Here is a 16,460-nt window from a genome sequence, read left to right as displayed (position 1 = left end):
TTTTTAACTATGTTTATCACAAACAAAATATGGATGCAAATTCTTTAGCTAGGTTTTATCACACCATGGAGACAAGTTTTTGCCTCTTTGATCATCATCCGTTTACAAGTTCAAAAGTGGAAGATGATGAAAGAGGATAGTTTTTTGTGTTTTGATGGGTCTTTTGTACCATCTATGTTTCTTTAATGGATTTTTTATTATTATTCAAAAAGTAGATCAAATGATTATGTAGGTTCCCAAAGTTCTTTATGGCAATTTCCTTAGAGTTCCAAAGCTAAACAACAAAATAAGGGTATGTTAAAGAATGTACGAGGATTGATTGCATTACTGAGGAGTAAGTACAATTGATGCTTCGTTAAATAGAGAGAGAAAGCGGTGTAAATAGCCTAGAAAGTCTAAGTTGTGATAAAAGAGAGGGTCGTGCTAGGTGTCTTGGGATGATGTTGAGTCAATTGTCTGAGTTTTTGCACTGGACAAGTTGATTTGAATACATTGAGTTTACAAAGTTGTCGAGAGAGCCTTAATCATATGCTCGTTGCCTTTTATAAAGAAAGGCAATGGCTGACTCTTTTAAATTAAAATTTCAATGCCAAGGCGAGTTGGTAACTATCCATGCTATTAAAGCATTGTGGGTGTGCATCATCGTGGGAGAGTGGTGAGACTTAGTGCTCTACTTTATTCGAGAAGTTAGGAGAGTATTAGGATTGAGTCGCTAAGCCTTTGAAACATAGAATTCCATTTAACTTTCATAAGGCAGATTAGCACAAGGCTTTATCCTATTTTAATCTAATTTAGGCCTTGCCATTTGTGACCTTCAAAGCTCAATGCGCTAAATCTGGTTTCAAACAATTCACCCCTAGTGCATGACGTTTCTGTGCTAAAAGAAGGCAATGTCTATGCATGCTTTTGAGTTATTCATATGTCACAGGCCATGTGCCACGTTTAGGTGTGGGTAATGGTTACTTTGCACACATTCTTGGACCATAATCATCACATCCTCATTGTGTTCCATTTGCTTAGGCTTGCAAGGCTTGATTTAAACCTTGATTACTCCCTTCACTTTACTCTTTACCCAATCCTTGAGCTCTTTACTTTTGAAAAATTTCTTCAACTTCCCCTATTGTCGACTACTATGGCTTCTGCTTCATTTGCCATCAACAAGGTAAGCCGACCCTTCTCTTGTTTACTTAGGGTTTAAGCATCACCTAGGGTTTGTATTGAGTTATGATCCTTCTTCCATTGTGTGATTTCTAGGGTTTGAATGCTCTTTCGCATGTCCACTCTTATGTCTAGTTTGAGTAAGTATCTGTACTCTTGAAAATTTTTGTTTCTCTTATCTTGTTGAGCAAGCCATTAATTCTAGCTATATAAGAGACTTTTGAATTGAATCCCTTAGTACTCTATTTTGTCTAGGTTTGAACCTTATTCTTTTGCCCCAACTAACTTGGGAGGTTTGTTGTACTTGTTCCTACACTCTTCTTCTAAGCTGCCATATCCTTTCCTTTGATTAGGCCAAGGGAGTGTATTTTTGCCAAGACTATAGAAGAGCCCCCTATGTTAGGGAAGATGAAATGCTAGCCTAAAAACAATATTGACAACCATTAGGTTCCCTAGGTGAACTGCCTCCATAAGTGACACTGGTGATTCTTGACTTGATCGAGCTAAGTTGTACCCTAACAATTGAAGATCCTTTACTTATGAAGACTTCAGATTATGGCCTAAGAAACACTCATGCTTTGTCTTTCCTTTTGATATAATGATGATTACCCTTTGGGACATATTTCTCTTAATCAGCTTACCAATCCTGACCCTTCCTACTGTTGGATATAAAATGTGACGACCCAACACTCCCTCACAAGCTTCTACTTAAAAATTAGACATTGGGTACTAGGTCCTTACTTGCACTACTTTAAATAGGACACTGCTCCCACCATCAAGGAACATGTGTATTTCTTATAGGTCTTTGTAAGTAAGTATATTTTTTTGTCCCCTTTGTGGGAGACCTACCACAAATTTATTCCCTTTGGCCTAATCATTATCCATAGGGCTCCCTTTTGCATTGGGCACCATGCTGCTAGGTTCTCTGTATTATGCAATACGGATCATCTCATGAGCCAAGAAGCCTTTTGTTAGGTTACCTAGAGGTTTACGGTTCCTGCAACTGTGGGGCCTAGCATATCTCCTTGAGCTTCTCCCAACACCACCTGCCTATTCGCATGGCTCCGTGGGAAGCATCCTTGCTAGGCTTCCCAGGGATGCCAAAAAGGATCCTTTGACCACAATTCTCTCCCTCATGCACAAAAGTTGCTTGCGGCATACCTTCTTGTTTGTTGAAGGCCGCTTCCTTCTAACACGGTTCTAAAAAGCTCTTGAAGAGCAAGATTTCAAGCAGCTTCGCGCTACTCTATTTCTGACATATACTAACCATTGATGCACAAGGGTCGAAACTTTAAAGCTGACCTCCTATGTAGAGAACTACTTGCCTCAATTTGAAGCTTGGCAGTTAGGGCTTGGAGTTTGCATCCCTAGTAAACATGTCATGGGATATTATAGAGACCATCAATATTGAGCCTTTAATTTGAGGAGGACTTATGACGACACTTGTTATGTGAAGGTGGACTCTCCGAGTGTGTTCTTCTCCGGTTGGTGGCACACAATATTCTGCCATCATCCACGGGTCTTTTAGTAAGTTCCCTCATTGTTTAATCTTCTATTAATGTTAAACTTGGCAGGATTTACTTGGACCGAATAGTATATGACACTGAATTATAAAATTATTGATTGTATGTTATACTTTTATTTGAAAACTTAAATAAAAATTCTTATTATTTTAAGTTTAATTTTGTTACTAACCTGTTTTAATATATTTTTTTTTTTTTGCGAGACTTTTTCCCTCCCTCCCTCCCTCTCTCTATTTTTTTAACCAATTTTTTTTTTACTCTCTTTTTTTCCCTTCTCTACCTGTACCCATCAAGATATACGGAATCATCATATCATAATCATTACATAAAGTACAAAAGAAAAAAAAAATCCCCACATAATAAACAGTGTAATCCACAGTATAATTAAGTTGTCAATCATATTCAAAAGTTAAAAAGATATCAATGCAGAAGTGTACAAGCATTAAACCACAGCGAAAGAAACAAAAACATCAAACAATCAAATTGCCAAAGATTATGATCTATATCAACGCGTCTAAGATCTACTTTTATCATTCCGTAAGCTCCTTATGCATCATAACAAATAGAAAATGGAAAAGAAGAGGACTTAGAGCTTTTAGGGTCAAGACAACTAAAGATGACCTAAATATTAAATCACAAATTCATGGCACCATGCAAGCAACGAATTAGCAAGCTACGATTACTTTTTTTTTAGCTTCTCCTTTTTTGAAATTTAACTGGATATAATATATAATTTTATATACTAAATTACATATAATGAAGAGGCGTGGCCATCATTAGCCATGATCATAAATAATATATACTTCCTTAGTCTCTCTTTATAGAGTGTTTTCTAAAAATTTATTGCATCCTTAAATATAAAAGGTGTCATGATATTTTTGAGTAATTAGATAATTTTGCTCTAATCTTGTCCTAAAAAGGAAGGATATATTAATTGTATGATTAATCCTTCACCAACCATGATATTAATTGCAATATTATTAGTGACAAACTTGGACTATTATTGTGATTTTATGTGATTCCAACAAAATAATAATTTTTTATTAATATGCAATATTCAGTTAAAAATACATTATATAGAGGGACAGAGAGAGTATATTTTTATGAGTCTCACATCATGACCCTCACAATTCACAAATAAAGTGAGGTTTAAAAAGCTAATGTTTTAGGATGATGGGCTTTCCTTTTGAACTTGTATCTTGTGCTCATAACATATATCTTCAAATTAAATATCTTGATATATATATATATATATATATTTATATATACTCCCTCCATTTTTATATAAAAAAAAAATTGTATCATACAGTTTGAAAAAGTTGGTTAACTATAATAATTATGTTTAAAAATAAAATAACTAGTGTTAATCAATATAAGCATACATTAATTATTTTTCATTAATGTAAATTATGAGAGGTAATTTTAAAAATTTATAATAAATTCTTATTAGAATTGGTGATTTTTATTATAAAAAATACAAGTCAAAAGTGATAATTTCTATAACAATAAAAAAATAGAGGGGGTATATGAATAATAGTTGCATTTTTTTATAAAATAAATTATGAAACACCAATTAGAGTGGCATCAAGTGAAGGAGTACTTTAAAATAACTTCAATCTCAATTGCTGGAGGTGTGTATGGAAAAATATTATTTGTAAAAGAACAACCTCTTAAATGAAACTTACATTGCTTGGGGGATTAGTCTCACGGCTACTAACTGTGGGAATATCTTGGACAATATATATATATATATATATATTTGAATATAAATTAGTCAATATAGTTCCACATGGATATCACTACAAATAATAATAATAATAATAATAATAATAATAATAATAATTTGGCCATGCACATTACACCAAAGCTTTTTCATAGGGTTCCACTCCACAGGGTCCGTCTTCTTCTGGGACATCTTCGTCTTTGATGGCTGCTTGAGGGACAAAATAACAACAACCATCCCTCTTTATAATTATGTGTGTGTGTGTGTCTCTCTCTCTCTATATATATATATATATTATATTGTTTTCCTTTAGCAGATTCTGTCTTCAAAAGCATCTCACCACTTCATATATAATACATACCTCATAGAGCTTCTTTGTTTATCATTTTTTCTTTCTCTCTGATCTCTTTACCTCTTCTACTTCACCATATTTAATTTACACAAAGATATGAAGGGGAAAAGACTTATTTTTATGTCTTTATATAGAATAATATATCTCGTCTTATTATTATAACATCGCGTGTTTTTAATCAAATTACACGTTAAAAAAATAGTTAAAATTATTTCATGCTTATAATTTTAAAAAAAGTGTCATAATAACATTTTAAAATTATCCTTCATTGATTTTTTTTAGCGGCCATCCTCAAATTAAATATACCTTTTTTTTCAAATAAGAGAGAGAGATAGTTATAATTATGAAGAGAGTGCATTTGGTAATAAAAAAATTAATAATATTTTATAGATTTTGTACATAGTCTTATATTGTATTAAAGATCTTGAAAAGCTTCTAAAAATGTTTTACAAATAGAATCGAAAATCTATAGCAATTTTTTGGGTTAAGTACCAAGTGAAAAGAACTTTAGAAGATTTGAATGCAGTGGGTGACACAAATATTCTGATTTGATGAGTGTCTCAAATAACACAATAAAAATTTTTAATTTTTTAATTAAATTTCTGTCAAAAAATTTTCTATATGATCTTAGAAAGCACCAAATTTCACCTCTTAGATCATATTGCAATTAGATTTAGCTGTTCTAAATTTTTAGAGAGAATAGCGTACATGAGGAGTGTTACAATCATAAGGTTGTTTTGAATATTTTTTTAAATATATCCTAATAATTTTCAAGCATTAATAAAATTCAACAAATATAATTTATTCACTCATTGAAATAGTGAGTTTATGCCACTTTTTGGATACATATCCCCATGGGGGTGTTGGTGCTTAATTGACTAATAAGGTCTTCTTTGGTGGGAAAATTTGGGGTGAGAAGATAAAAAAGAGCTAGAATAAGATGTGTTCATTACGTAGTTTTCTCTTTCTTTGGTCCTTTTTTTTTTTTTCATGATTAATACTGAAGTAGCTAGATTAGGTGTCGGATCCTTTTTTGGACTTTCTACGTGGCACGTGGTTGTCTCAGGAACCAACTTGGGGAAGATTTAATATAGGTCCCACGCTTATAGCTTGTGACACTGATATAAATTGAATAAATAATATGAAGGCTAATCTACCGCTCCTCATATTATAATATAGTAAGTCATTTTTTAAAAATGTTACTTAATTTAAAATATAGGACGTGAGTAGATATTATATATATTAATCATATATTTTATTAAAAATAATTTAAATAAGTCAAATATTATATTTATTACTGTTAAAGTTACAATTTAAAATAAAGATTTTAACCAAATTTTTTTAAAAACATAAATTAATTAATAATAAATTATATTATAATCCAAATGAAATATTTACTTATATTTTGTACATGATTTTATCTGTTGCAAAGTTTTATTTGAATAACTTTCAAAAGTGCACACATGTGGGTGTAGTGGAACTTTAATTATGACTTGTTTTGGCCACTATGCTCGGGCTTAATTTGGACTATCGTAAGTATTTAATACACAAATATTTAAGGGTAACGAATACACTTTTTTTTTTGGGTTAAATGCCTTTAAATTTGTTGTTTTTAAAACAAACATACACACATTTCCATTGTTTTTATAATCTTTTCAATTAGGTATGCTTTATATATAATAATAATAGTCAATCGAACTCCTAACACATTTGTAATGCTATATTTATATTATAATTAAAATGTACTATTTCCATTATTTTAATTATGTTCCTATATTATATTTATGCTCCCTAATTTTAACTAAAATGTTATTATATATCTTCTCTTGATGAAATATAAGGATTTGCAATTTCCTTTTCTAAAATTTCATTTTTTTTTATGTTTAAATAAAATCCTTCTTTTGTATGCCAAGAGGGTTCCAAGTTCCAACATTCTAAATTTACATGTTATCTATTATTAATCAATATATGCCGCCTTTGTCAAGGTACGATGCCATCATTTGATAATCAAGTCAAGCTAATTTATCAGATTGAAATTCGAATAATTTAAAAAATGTTGTGCATTTAACCTAATTATTATACTAAAAATTCAAAAAATGATTAATTAAATAATTCAATCTTTTTTGTTGAACAAGAATATATTTAATTTTAAAAATATTTTAGAAAATACATGTAAATTAATTTAAACAATTAAAATAATCAACCAAAAGTTTTGTTTTTACTGCTAGTATAAAAATAAATCAAACTCTTCTAACTTATTTCATATCAACTTTATTGTTATATATATATATATATATATACTCTCTCCGTTCAAAAATGTAAGTCATTTTTAATCGAATCGCACTCTCTAATAAATTAGTTAACTACTTTCAAACTAATTCTATATTTTCATATTTATTCCTATTAAACACCCTACAATAAATATAAAGTCATTATCAATAGAGACACTTTTGAAAAAAAAAGCAATTATTACACCTCAAAAAACTAAAAATGCTTTACATTTTTTAACATTTAACTTCTCAAAAAATATATTATATCTTTGAACGGAGGAAGCATATATTAATCTTAATATTTTAAATGTTACTTTATACATCAATTACCAATTAATTAAAATAGTATATAATTTTATTATATACTCTTTCCAATGACAAATAACTAAGTTTCTAAAGTTAAGAAAAGCAGTTACCCCTAAATATACTACAACAAAAATAGTTTTTTTTTTTGCAAAAATATCCCCAATTAAATGTTAGAAATTTTACCTTTTTACCAATTTATTATCTGAAGAGCAGCTTATATTTTTTTTATTTTCTTTTTTTTTTATTTTTGAAACCGTAGATAGGCTATCATCCATAGCTGTTAGCAATATTGCTGTGATACCAAAGCATGCCACTGAGATTATTAATGATTTCAACTTTGTCTACGTTTCTTCACCATCATCATTGATATTCATTACTTATATATATAGAGAATTCCTAATATAAACCTAAGAGCCTTTGTCATTTGGAGTTATGAAATTGTGAGTTTAAGTTCTAAGCTGTCTTTACAGACCACTTCATTCTTCTTTAGCTTATCAAGGCATCTGCAGGTGGGTTATAAATGTGAGCTTTACTCTCCTTATTTTTATATATAAAAGAAAATAATTGTATCAAACAGTTTTAAAAAATTGGTTAACATTAATAATTGTATCTGAAAATTAGAAAAAAGGCTATAATATCCTTGTATTTAATCAAAACAAAACTGCATTAATTGTTTCTTATGAATGAAAATTATGAATTTATAAAGGGTAATTGAAGAAAATTATAATCTACTTATTAAAATATGTGATTTTGTTTATAATTAAAAACAAAACAACTAGTGGTAGTTTTTTTTTTATATATAAAAATGGAGGCAGTATCTCTTTATTTCTCTCCTTTACCTCTACTTGGATGTAAAACTTGGGCATGCATTCTTCTTTTTATTCTTAGGTCGCATTTGGATTGGCAAATTTAGATTTGAATTTAAAATTTAAAATCTTACATTTTAAATTTTACATTTAAAATCTATATATTTATAAATATTTTAATTAATAGGTCTAAGGTCCAATTTTACCCATGTACTTATTTTTTAGGAGTGTTGGGCACACTATACTCTTAAATGAGGTAATTTTATCCTTAAATTATTTTTTTAAGGGGTCAAAAACCCCTCTATTAATGAATGGTCAACTCTGCCATTATATGCTGACGTGGCATATGCATGGGGTCCATGAATAGTAAAAAGTAATACTCAAACCATTTTTTTATATTAATTTTTCCTGAACTCTTTTTTCAAGAGCGTTGAGTACTTCTAAAGTTTTTTTCTAGGAGGAAGGGGTACTTTGAAGTCTTATTAAAGAATTTAATAAATATTACTAAAATATTAAATATTTTTATATTTAATAATTTAAATATTATTATTTATAAATATTCATTCAAAATTTATAAATTACTTTTAAATATTAATAACTCAAACTAGTATTTTATAAATTTATAGATGACTTTTTATTTTTTATATATCAATCTTTGATTTTCTTTTCAAGATAGTGTCCAAATCGTTATGCTTTTTGTGCGTGTCGGAACTTATTTATATTTTTAATATTGGGTAAGTTTTTTAATTTTTTTAGTCAACTAATAGTTTTCTTCTAAAATATTACACTATCCAAATTTAATACTCTTTGTATGTTGCAGTGTTAGGAGTAAATTAAAAATATGACAGTTGAGACCAACAAAATGACAACAAAAATGTTTATTGAAAAGATATCGCTTATTTCATTAATGTAGTATAAAAAAAGTTACTTAACAAGAAAATAAAATGGAGAGATGAGAAGTAAAAAATCTCTTCGTTAATTTGAAGGTTTATTCCCTTCATTTTTAATACAAAATTACAAAATATTAAAAATATTAAAATATTAAATTGGGTGGTGTAATGTTTTAAATAATAATACATAAGTTATTAAATATTAAATTACTTAATATTTTAATAATATTTATTAAATGGGTTAAGGGTCAAAAATATCTTTGAAGTGTATGCAAAAGGTCACAAATGACCCTAAAGTCAATTATGAGTTATTTATATCCCTAAACCTTAAAGATTTTTTGCTCAATTATCCTGCCTCTTTTTCCATCCTTTCTTTTCGTTAGTAGGCCCACATTTGAATTTTTTAATATTTTTATTATTAAATATTACATAGTGGGTTCCACCAATTTTTTTATAATATAAAAAATTCTTCTCTCTCTCCCCTCCACTTTATTTCTCTCTCTCCCTTCTCCCTCCCTTTGGTAGCTTTGTTATAAAAAATCCTTCACCAATTCAAACTTCTTCAAGTGTCACAAACAACACCATCATAGTGAAGGGTCTATCGCATTAGAGTATGGTAGCTTCCCACCTTCCTCTAACTTCATGTTCATTACTCTTGTCTTTAACACGTCTATCGAGTTCACCACTAATTGTAGTTCTAAAGCTTCCATTGTATTTGTTTCAATAATAACCTGTCGGCATGATAACCATAGTCCCAAGCAAGCTTCATAGCATGTCATTCTCAATCTTGTCTCTTCCTCTGTTTCCTCTTTCTCCTCTAACAAGGATCTCCAATAGTCACTAAGTCTAGTTTCACCCTCTCTCTTCTCCTCACTTTCTCTCTCCTCCATTCCCTCTCTTCCACATTGAGCATGCTTGACATTCAAGCCTAACTCCCTTGAACCTTAGCCTATCTCTATTTTTGAAGGAAAAAAATAGGGGAGAACAGAGCACACTGAAAGGGAGAATGATAATGCATGCAGGGTTTGAATGTCAAGCATGCAGGGTCCTTCACGTGTGATGGAAGAAGAAAGTTGGTATAAACATATTATGTGTACTTGGAAGCTTAGGTTGATTTAAGAAGAAGTAAAGATGCTTGACTTGAGTATGTTGAAGTGGATGCTATTATATATAGTCATATGTTTTATGTGAGAGAGAGAGAGAGAGAGAGTGGTATTCTTTGTAACATCCTAAATTTCTTAATCCTGAGATTAGTGGTTAATCGAGAGTAAAGTAATAATTAGTGTGGGATTTAGATGATTACTTGATAATTTGACTCATTGGGATGTTGTGTGACTAGGTACGGGTAAAAGGAGTGTGTTTCAAGTTAAAGCAAGTGCGTATGGTGAGAATAAATCTTACTGTGCCACACATCGCGGCTTGTGCTGCATGCATCACAGTGCATGGACTAGAAAATGCCTTCATAAATTGTGAAATTTTAAAAATTTCTGAAGAGTGAAATTTAGAAACACATGAGAGGAGTAGAGAAGAAGGGTTGAGAAGTTAGAGCAAGCCATTTCAAGTCATTGAAAGGTGCTTCTAATCGATTACTTGTCAGGTAAGCTACGTATAACTCTTACTTTCCATTCTACACAAATTTTTTCTAAAAATGAGTTATAGGAAAATTGAATCGGTGGAATTTGAGAGGTTTGATTCTTGCCTAATAGTAACAAAAAGGTTTTCAAAAGTTAAATTAGAGCTTTGCGGTTGGTTTAAAACTAAAAAGTAGAGCTTTGAACTAGTAGGCTCAATTTGGCCTTTTAAAAGAGAAAATTTAGGGCAAAAATATGGTTTGAGTGAAATGAGACTGGTTAAGGTGATGTAAAGTAGTAATCGAGTAGTAATGGACTTGGAATGAACAAATGAAAAAGAGTTTACAAATGAATATAGCCCTAGGTAGTAAATATGAGTTTTTGGTCAAAATGGACCAAATGACTAAAATGTGCTAAATGTGTTTAGATTGGCATATTTGATGTGTGAGTAGAAAAAGGAAGCTTGTGATAAGCTATAGTGATTGTTGAAATTTACGGGCAACCTTTCTAGTGACAGAAGGGTTGAGGTAACTGAATAACTTTTTTTATTTGACTGTTTATTGTAACCTTGTTTGAATATGCTATGTAGTGCATGAACTTGTTTTGGATTAAGCATGATTTATAGCATTAATTATGTGAATGTTGCATGAAATTGCTTTTGATTAAATAAAAGCATTGAAATAGGTGTTTTTAAATGGTATGTTAATGTATATGCTATATGTGAGAAAATGTGTAAAGTGGTAATGAGGAATCTTAAATGGTTCGGAAAACATGATATAAGGGTGAGAGTTCACCTAAAAGGAAAGGTGGTAATAAGAACATATAGTATATTCTCCTTAGTGCCTGGCAGGGTGCGGTGTTGGAGAAAATACTCCTTAGTGCCTTATAAGATGCGGTGTTAGAGAAGATCTTCTTAATACCTATCGAGGTGCGGTGTTGGAGATGTGAGACTCCTTAGTGTCTATGTGATACAGTGTTGGAGTCAACGACACCCCATTGTGTGTATTAGGAAAAATCATAGTCGGTATATGCGTTAGAACATCTTTGACTAGATGATTCTATCACTATAAGTAAGCTCAAGGCCAATAAGAGTGTACATTAGTCTAAAGCGAGCCTATAGCTTTATGTCAGGGTGATTTGAAGGTTCGTTCGGTAGTGATTATGCTATGAGATGCTATGGAATGTTATATGAAAGTGGTGAAAAGTGGGAAATGAATATATGGTGTATGAATATAAATGGAAATGAGATATGTGATATAAATACTATTTTAATAAGATTTAAATGGTATACTATGCTTTACTTCCATATTGTTACATGTGATAGTCAATAGGAGTGGGTTCTTTTGTTACTGAGATTTTTATCTCACTCCTGTGGTTACATGTTTACAGGACCAAGTAGTGATCAAGGCAAGGGTAGAGAGTCTGGACCGGCTTGAGTTGTAAAGCTGTATATACTTTGAGATTGTGTAATGAACTAATAAACTTGTGTATATATGTGTAAATGAGTTGTTATAGGATTGCATGCATGATTTGAGTAGTTATTTTGTGAAATCTTAGCCCAATTATATGTATATGTGATAGAATGAATCAAGGGGCTCTGATTTGGTTATGCTTATGTTGAAGTTGTTGATTGTTAATGAATCTTAAGCCCAAGTGAGAAATCATGATGAAATGTGTAATTTGAGGCTAAGATTGAGTAATACATGTGTTATGAATGTGAATGTATATCCTTATGTTAGGAAAAAGGCCAAGTAGCCTATGTTGTGCCAATTATAGGTAAAGTGCATAAATATGTTAAATGTAAAAATTAACCGTAGAAGGGTCAAATTTCAATATATGTGTATGATTGTGATATAATATGGTCAATTAGGTGTATTAGATCCTTTTGAACTTGATTCAAGGCCTTGTATGGTCTAATGAAAGAAAAGGATTGATTTGATCACTTGGGTGTGCAATTTTTTTAGAAAAAATGACTTTTTGCACTTGGCTGTCCAAATTTTGATTGGACCATTAGATCGTGTTCAAACCTATCTCATTAGCTATCTTATGAGTTAAGCTTCATGTGGGCATTTAAATCACTCCAATTGGACATTGTATGTGAGAATGGCGCATTTTAGAAATTTGTCATTTTTACTATTAAAATGACAGCAAAAATTTAGACAGGCATGCCACGGTGCATAGTGACACGTGCTGTAGTGCATGACATAGAAAAGTTGAGTCTGTGGCTCTGTGTCACATGCCGCGACGCACGTACTGCACACAATGGTGCATAGACCAGTTCTTAACTTGATTTTGTGATATAAATGCAAGCAATAGAAAGGGGAATGTGTATAAGTTGTGTCCACTACACATTAGACAAACATGTGAATTGCTTTCGCTGTGTATTCTTTGATATGTTATGATTTGGGATGGTTTTTACAAAATAAGTCTTTTGCCAAAACTTTTCAAACAAAATATTTGATTACTGATTATTGTTTTTGAGGTGGTAATTCTATTAATCTTTTCTTGCATCTGAAGAATATAGGGGAGGGTTACATTCTTAACATGCTTAAGTTGGTGTGCTAGTATAGTCACTGAATTACACTTGCTACGGCCATTTCCCTATTAAGAAAGCATATTATGTGCTCATAAATTTGTTTTCCTTATTATATATAGAAAATTAAAACAAATCAAAACAAGTAAATATATAGGACATGAGAATTAATTTATTTGACAGTACTTAAAAGTCTTCAAAAATAGAATTTTTGACGTCAGAGGGAGGGAGGCCATTGGAAGTTGCAAAGAGAAGGGGACGGTAAAGAGAGGAAGAAGAGAGAGAGGGGAATATAAAAAAATTAATGTGAGACTTACAAACAATATTTTATAATAAAAATATTAAAAAAATATAAAGGTGGGACCCACACTAAACCAACGTTAGCCAAGTTAATGTTAGGGTGCTGGAAAATAGAATTTTTTACATTAAGGGATAAAAATGAGCCCAAGTTAAGTTTAGGGTACATGTTGATCTTTTGCATATAGTTGAGGGGTAAAATTAACTCTTAACCTTTATTAAATTTTATTTTAACAAGACTTTAGAGTGTCCAGTGCTTCTAAAAAAATACTTTAGGGAGCTTAGCACTCCAAAAAAAGAGTTCAAGGGTAAATAAACACTAAAGGACATAGTGAGAATCTTAGTATCACTATACATGAGCCTCACTCACATGCCATGCTAGTATATAATGACAGAGTTAAATGTTCATTTATAAAAGGGGTTTTTTGCCTTTTGAAAAATAATTCTGGAGTAAAATTTCCCTACTTAAGAATATAGAATGTCCAGCACTCTTAAAAAATAAGTACAAGGATAAAATTAAACCTTAACCTTAATCTTAATTAATAGATTGTTGAATTGAATAACTTCTACTGAGATAGTGCTTATTGAAGTGGAGAGATTTTTGCCTACTTTTTGGGGTATGAAAAATTTGTATATATGAGCGGAGGGAAAAATTTCTAAACTATATACTCTTTATGTGTTTATTAACATATGAGGCCACACATGTGAATATTAAAATGTGTGACCATTATTATAATTTAGCCAAAATAAAGTGGTCTACTTGAAAAATTTTCAAGGTTTAAGGAGTTTAATTGTCATGAAATTAATGTGTTGAGATTGGAATGATGTTCATAATTTGTTGAGGAGCTAGATTAAAAATATCACAAACTTAAGTTTATGAATAGGAGTGGTGGTCCTGGGTTAGGGATAATAAAAAGCTGGTCCTTTGACTATAAATTCAACCCTTTAGTTAAGTTTTCGCATTTACTTTTATCTCCTGAATTGATATGATGTTTTATTTAAGTTTATAAATTCAGTTGCAATCAATTCTATAGTTTGAATACAAGCCCGATTAATGACAAAAACTAATTTCAACATTTATTTATATCTAACCAGTTAAAGATTTATTTATTCATAGCACTGGTGTGATCAAAATTTTTTATTGTTACATTTGGTTTCATTTTTAATTTTAAGAATAATGCAACGTCACCCATTGTAGCTCCTTTTAATTAGCTGATCTTTCAACTAAAAAAAAATATATATGAATATAATTTTCCCTCTAATTTGTCCTAATTTGAAGGAGATTAATTAATTTATGCTAATGGCGGAGTTGCAGAGAAGATACTCTTGATCCCACAAAAAAAAAAAAAAACATGTATGTCGAATGGCTTGAATTTATCAAATTTAACATATATAAATTTGAAAAAGAACTTAATATGGAATTTTATCTATTGTTTTTGATAAAAGAGCACATTATGAATTGAGATAATGAAATTTTTAGTCTTTTAAATTTGTCTTCATTATCAATTTGAACCCTCTAGCTTTTTCTATTGAATTGGTTCCTTTAAGTTTGTCTCATTTATTCATTTAGCCCCTATTATTTAAAGAGAATGTAAACCTATTAAAATATACTAACTTAATAACATAATATTGATGGTGGCCATATAGATTAATAAAAAATGTAATTATTAAGATAGAAAAAAATAAGACTAAATTTTTTTTAAAATCAATAGAACAAAACTCAGTATAATGGATTAGATTGACAAAAAAAAAAAAACTGATTTGAAGAATAAATTTATTCTCATTTGGTTATATATACATGACAATTCATCAACATACTTTATACACATGATTAATCTGAGAGTTAATTTATATTTTAAAATTAAAAGGACTAAAGTGATAATTTATGAAAAAAAATAAGAGACTAGATTGATAAAAATTAAAATTAAGAAATGACATTGATAGCTGAAATAAATTTAAGGGACTTAAAGTTTCATTATTTCTTATTTATTTTTTTATAACTATCAAGTAATATCCATAACTGCCAACAAATTAAGATTTAAAAAATGTTAAGATCTAAATAGCATGGTATTGAAACTCGGACCGGACTGGCCGGGTCAACCGGAAACTGGTGACCCGATCCCTTGTCCGGTCTGGTTTACTCCTAAACTAGTGACGAAATAAACCGGTGTAACCCGATCAACCCGGTTCAACCCGGTTAACCCGGTGGGTTGATTGGGTTAACCGGGTTATTTTTTTTGAATTTTTTTTATTTTTTATTTTTAGAGTGCTAAATTTAGAAATAAGATAACAAAAAAAAGTAAAACTAAAGTCAAAAAATAAAAAATTAGAGATAGAGCACGCTATGTTCAATTCAGATTTTCAGACAGCATTTATTTCGGCCTTTCATCTGTGTCTCTCCTCTCTCACCCTAACCTAATCAGTGTCTCTTCTCTAGCTTAGTCTCTGTCTCTTCTTCAGGCTCTAGCTCTATCTCCATCTCTTCTCCAGCTATCTCTGTCTTTGCTATCTTCATCTCTTCTCCAACTTAGTCCCTAACTCTTCTCCAATTCTATTTCTATCTCTTCTCTAGACTTTTGAGATTGAAGAGTTGTAAGTGTAATGAATCATGATAGATATTTAAAATATTGTATTTTATTACTGTTAGACTTTTGAGTGGTTGAATTTAGTTGAATATTTTTATAATTAATATTTTTTATTTAAATTATATTATTTTAATCATGACCGGTTTGCCACCGGTTCAACCCCCGGTTCAACCCTAATTGAACCACTAACCCGTGACCCAGTGTCATAACCAGTTCAATGACCGGTCTGGTTTTACGTACCTTGCTAAATAGGGAATAACTCTTCTAGTATGGTTTTCCCTATTCATAAGGCTTCACTTTGAAATCTCTATAGGACCATGAGACTGAATTCTACATCCAGCTGGTGTTTCTCGTGGCTTGCAGGCAACTTCAAATGATCAGTTGATTTTCTGTTGGTTGGATGTCTTGAGTTTCTTGTTATGTTGGGATATAGTTAATTGAAATGT

The sequence above is a fragment of the Prosopis cineraria genome, unplaced genomic scaffold (assembly GCF_029017545.1).
Source record: "Prosopis cineraria cultivar Desert tree isolate PC_DT_omini unplaced genomic scaffold, ASM2901754v1 PC10, whole genome shotgun sequence".
NCBI classification, from domain to species: Eukaryota; Viridiplantae; Streptophyta; class Magnoliopsida; order Fabales; family Fabaceae; genus Prosopis; species Prosopis cineraria.
Note: the sequence above shows the minus strand (reverse complement) of the source record.